This window comes from Chanos chanos, chromosome 2 (assembly GCF_902362185.1).
Source record: "Chanos chanos chromosome 2, fChaCha1.1, whole genome shotgun sequence".
NCBI lineage: Eukaryota > Metazoa > Chordata > Actinopteri > Gonorynchiformes > Chanidae > Chanos > Chanos chanos.
In genome coordinates, this window is record NC_044496.1 from 2,993,689 (window position 1) to 2,999,950 (window position 6,262).

Here is a 6,262-nt window from a genome sequence, read left to right on the forward strand (position 1 = left end):
CCCTCTCCCAATTCCATGCCTCTCTCTCTCTCTATCCCTCTCTCTCCTCTGTCTGTTCTCCCCGGTGTTCTCCATACCACCCCTCGCTCTCCTTCTGTCTCTCTGTTCTTCCTCCGTTCTCTGTGCCTGATAAAGTCATCAGCAGGCCCAGTGTACAGACACAGCATTTCATTAAGACTGCACAGAGTACTCCATCATCCTGGAGACACAGCAGCCTGCAGCCAGAACACACGCGCACACACACACACACACACACACACGCATACAAGCTGAAGAGATGCATTTCCAGGTCAGCCGCAACATCAAGGCTGGAACCCTTTGGGTTATCAAACCTGCCAGTGCCGATGATGGAACAGAGGGGTAATTCTTTTAACTGAAAAGAATGAGACACGTTCAGCTCGATTTTCTCACGGCCTCTCTGGAAGAAATGAGGGCTTTCCCTTATGCTGCCCACTGTTTTTACAGTACAGAAGACTAATTCAGATAAGAAAGGGGAACTTTTTTATTATTGAAATCTATGCAATGATAACAGTAAGTCAGCGCCATTCCAAGTTCTTTGTATTTGTATTTGCTTCAGTGATTTTAATAACACTGACGATACCAGTGCACTGTAATCAGTTCTCTCCTTCCCCATTGATCCTCCGATGCGATTTCACTCTAAGCAGACTGAAGCAACACAGCGGAGCGGTAAAAAAGAAAAGCCCCCAGCCCCAGCCCCCTTCTCCCGGTCTCAGGAACAGCACGCTCGGACAGAGGAACTACCACCTTAGCGCTGTGTTCATTTTCATGGTTAAGTATGCGTCAAAAGGCTCTCAGAACAGCACCGAGTAAGTCTCTAAATGAGTCACGACACGCTCACACGCTGGTGCCGTTTGTTTGCGAAGCCGTAGATTTGTGTTAGGGAGCATATCCTCGCGGTTCACTCTGCGGCTATCGCTGAGCAGGTGACAGAGAAAAAGATCTGGTTTATAATCCCCCCCCCCCATCTCAGGATGAACTAGATATATTATCGTGGTTTGCCTGCAGTGTGGGAAAACAAACTTTAATAAACAGCGAATTTCACTCGGATCCCTGCGCTACAGGTCCATAAACCAGCGGCTGACTGATCAATGTAAAAATGTCGTCTCGTAGGCTGAAATCTCATTAAGCACTGGCTTCCCTCCTTTATCACGGAGCAGTGGTTTGAACACTGATCTTTAATGTTTATCTCAGATGTACACTCTTCGAAAAGGTTTTAAGGTTTTACCTCTGCATTTATGACAAACCTTTTTTTTTTCTTTTTTTTTTTTGAGGGAGGAGGAAAGGAAATCTAGCAAAATGGATTCGATGTCAGATTGAATCAGGCACCAGCAGACCTTTCAATTAGCTACATTTCACATGTCAGTTTGCATCAGGGCAGAAAGAGAACTGTGTGGGCTGTGGCACACACGCACACACACACACACACACACACAGACACACAGACACACACACACACACACACATACACACACAGACACACACACACACACACACAGACACACAGACACACACAGACACACACACAGACACACACACACACACACACAGACACACAGACACACACACACACACACACACACACATACACACACAGACACACACACAGACACACATACACACACATATACACACACACACACACATCTGCAATTGGTTCTGTCACTATGCTCCAGGGTATTGTCAGAGTGCAGAGCGTAGGCCAGGCAAAGAGTGATGACTACACACAGCCCTGGCAATTCAGTGTGTTTGTCTGCATGTGTGTGTGTGTGTGTGCGAGCGCGCGCATGTGCTTACAAAGACGTTAATGTGTGAAAAATGTTTTACAACGAGAACTTTTATTACTTTAATTGTTTTGATCGGTAACAATGGTAAATTATGAGAGGATAAAATGTGAGGGGGGGTGGGGGGGGTATGATCATATCAGTGGCTGGCCAGCATCCCCCAACATGAGCAAACAGTCTCACATGCACCGAGTTGAGACAGAATTTAAAACAGAAACAGGGGACATAGAATAAAAGCAGTAGTAATGAATTCATTGCATATGTCTTTAATGTCTGAATCTGATCTCGAAGACCATGCTTCATCATCATTATTGGTGCGTGTCATGCAGTTTTGCAGGTAAAGTGTAAATGAGGCCTGTGTAATAGAACATGTGAAATCCACAAAAATCCACTTCAGGACACATTATTTGGGAGATGCATGTCAGCTTGATTGTGTTCTGTTCTGCCAGATGCTGTTTTGATGACATGTGTGTTAAATCAGACATCCTGCATAGTCATAAAAAAAAAAGAATGGAGCAGATGTTGACCTTCCAATGTTGTGTCACATGTAAAGAGAGGAAATGCTTCAGCACTGATCTTCATTGGAAATAAAGTCCTTGCTTTACTGAGTAAATACGGTGGGGGTAATTACCTAATACTTACTGGAAAAGGCTATCCTGTTCTGTAGCCTATTATGACATCATACCGGCTTATTTTGCATTCTAACCAGGCTTTTATCCCAGATTAAAAACCTGATGCTCTGTTTTGTCGGTTGCCAAAGCTGACAGGTCGCTTTACGAGATTGCCATTAGAATGAAAGAGGGTTTTACGAGTTAACAGAAAAAGAAAAAAAAAAAAAGAAAACCTTGGCTCTGTGTGTCGCTCACGTATGCACACTGCCGAGACATATGCTCACAGCTCTAACACTCTGACAGATTAACATTTCGATTAAATTCCACTTCGATATCCACCCCTTGTTTGATGAACTGCCTGTATTTTGTTGTCCCTCTCTCTCTCTCTCTCTCTCTCTCTCTCTCTCTCTCTCTCTCTCAAAAAAAAAAGATAGAACATTCATGTTAGAATTTCAAGTGTGGTTCTGATAATGGTTTTTACCATTATTGTAGGCACTGGTAAGGAGAGATTCAGAGTGTATGTGATATGGAACTTCAGCGGGTGTGTATTAATGATTTGGGCTCTTGTTTCAATAGGCCGACCACTGAGTTATAAGTTGGTAAGAGAGTTCGCTGTCTCTGTGGATCTGCTGATTGGGAGTCATCACGGGCAGCTAACCAATCACACGGAAGGAGCTCAGCTCTCTGCTCAAACCAATGGCGGTGCCAGAGAGGTCAGGAACCACGGGAAACAAAAATGAATGTTTCTGATTTACACCAGAGCAGCACCATCAACACACTAGAAATGCTACAGAATGGACCAGCCTTGGAAAAACTGAGCACTTTAAGAGTATTTGGAGCTTATGACTAGAGTGTCACCTCTTTGATGAACATACTCAAGGCTAATGATTCAGTGCTGCATCACATAGAACTGGACAAGAAGCCATTTAACAGTGCGGAGTAAATTTTTTTTGTTTTTTTGCAAAAAATGCATCTAAATATTGAATGTCATCTGTGCACATCTTTAACGAGCAGTTATTCAGTAATGACTGCTTTTGATTCAAGGCATTACTCTTTTGTGTAATGTCCCATGTTCTTGCTGAAATAATAAATTGCTAGCTACACGATTTTCTGTCTGGCTCAACCATCCTCAGGGTAAGAGTGCTCGTAACTCCGAGAGGTCATCCTCCAGTAGCCATGGCTGTGTAAAATTGATTACCCTCCGAGCGATATAAAGTTAAAAGTCACTCTGGGATTAACTGCAGTGAACAGCAGCCTGCTTTCCTTTCCTCAGCCCAAAGTCTAAATTGATTATAAAAGTACCAGTGACTGACACAACCGTCTCCTAGGGGACAGGCTTCCAATTTTAGACACACCACAAACACACACGCACACACACATGCACACACGCACACACACACGCACACAAACACACAAACACACACACACACACACACACACACACACACACACACTCACGCACGCATGCACACGCACATCATATATATATGTGTGTGTGTGTGTGTGTGTGTGTGTGTGTGCGTATGTGTGACTGACTGACTGATGGTTATGAAGTCCTTTTTCCCTGGTGGAGGTGATGGTTAAGACAATTTAGAGTCAAGCTATCTCACTGGCTCCCAGCCCTGTTTCACCTCATTGATTCTGCGGTTGACCTATTTAATTCTGACTCCTTACCTGTGCGCTGCCCAGAGGGGAGCCATGCTCTTGAGTTGCAGGAGTGCAGAGCGAAATCGCCCATCGGAATGACAATGTGGATGTCGGCTGGAAGTACATCCCAGTCAGAGAGCACTGATACAAACATGATTCCTGGAACTTGAGTCCTCACAGAAATCTGTTGTATGTTTGCTGCGCTATATGCTGTCTGTCAACATTTTTAAGGAGTAATGTTTGATTTTGTACTTTTCAATTAAGTAAGAGAATTGCCTGCAAAGATTTTGTTAATTTAAAGCAGCTGATTACTAATACTTTGGGTATACTACTGTAACACTTAACCTCATGTTCATGCAAGTGTCTTCCTTGGTAGGAGGACCCCAAACTATTGTCAAGAGCACCAAACTATTGTCAAGAGCGCATGTTCAAAGTCTTACACTCCAAAGGTGTTTTAAACAGAGCCACTGATAAGTGCTGACATCACAGCAGAGGTGCAGAATGCATGGGGCATATCATGATTCTCAAGGCTGCTTTTGTCAGCTGTTCCTTCAGTTTTGTGGTTTTTGAAAAGCAAAAATAGCAGAATCTAAACAGCCTTCCACTGAATCACATCAGTTTGTCGCTGTGGTGAGGGGTGAAGGACAGCTTTGTGTCCTCAAACCCTTCTGACGGGGAGTGAATGTATGCAGTCAATTTGAATATAGGACATTTCTGAATTTTAAATGTCTCTCTATCACTTCAACAGTTGTTAGAAATGCAGTAGACTGTCAGCAGATTTCTCTTGTGAAGCTCAAACACTGGCCTCCCTTCACTATCTGCTGCTATCTTTGTGAGAAGAGACCTGAAAAGACAGGGTAAGTCAAATCAGTGTCACAGCAGGTCCGTGTAACGCTGTATTGAGAATTCTGTGCAGAATATAACACAGAACATCCATTCATATTTGTGATCAAGAGGGCAAGATTTCTTTTTCTTTTTCTTTTTTTTTTTGCTTTAGCGGTACACATCATATTTTGCCTTTCAAATATATCACATTTATGTAACAGTGAGAAGTTATTACACGCTTAGACAGTCAAGTCATCCACCGACGAAAGCTTTGAATCTAAAGGCATTTGCCACTTGGCGTTCTAGTCATAACAGCACTTTGCTTTTTCAGTTTGACTCCAAGGTGCTAGGTTTTGGTTGTTTCCTTTAGCAACTACATTTCTTTGTCTTTTGGGTACAATATTTAATCACTTGTGTGTGTTTGGAAGACAGTCCTTAGGCACAGACGGCCTGTGATACCTCCCAAACAGCAGGGGAACAGAGAAATGACGGTCTTGCTGTTGCGGCTGGTTAGACATCTCTTTGGTGAAGTAGTGAATGAGTCAGATGGGTTTGCACTGTCGTCTGTCATGATCGACTCTAGCACATTAGACACAGACCATTCAGACAGCAACCGCTGCCTCCTGCATGCTCTCCGTACGCATAAAGATCATGCTGCTCTGTTAGCATGACTGTCAGATGTGTAAGTTGTGGGTTTTCTTTTCTCTTGGATCTCGGCAGTCTTTTATTGTTTTGTTTTGTTTTGTTTTCCTCTTTGTCTGCAAGTCTGTGTTAGCTTCTCTCTCTCTCTCTCTCTCTCTCTCTCTCTCTCTCTCTCTGCCTCAGGGTCTCAGAAGCATCAGGACCAGAGAAAGACTGGCCTCCTGATCCTCCTATGATTGGACAAGAGGGAGGGGGTGGGGGTGGGGGGGGGGAGCAACAGTTTCATAAACTGATGGGCAACAGGGCAGCGGCGCTAAGCGAGAACCTGGTACAGAGAGACGGAGGGGGAGGGAGGAACGCAGGGAGAGATGGGAAATGGAGGTGGAGAAGGTCAAGCTATAAAGCACATGTTTCCAAACGGCGAGACAGCCTCGCGCACGTTTCATGTCGTGCTTAAATGCCAGCGACAGGAGATAGAATGCCGTCGAGCAAATGAGGTGTCATCCGTTCCAAACAAATACCAGCGCGAGAGAGAGAGAGAGAGAGAGAGAGAGAGAAACCAAACTCAGGCCAAGAATTCTCAGACAACAAGACAACACAAATGAAAAAAAAAAAAAATGAAAGTTTCCTGTTTGCTTCCAATAAAGTCATTTATCTGTCTTTACCTCTTTGTGAATGCCTGCATTGGCCAATGAAGGTATCAATGTGATAATTAGAGAAAAGAACTTGTACTAA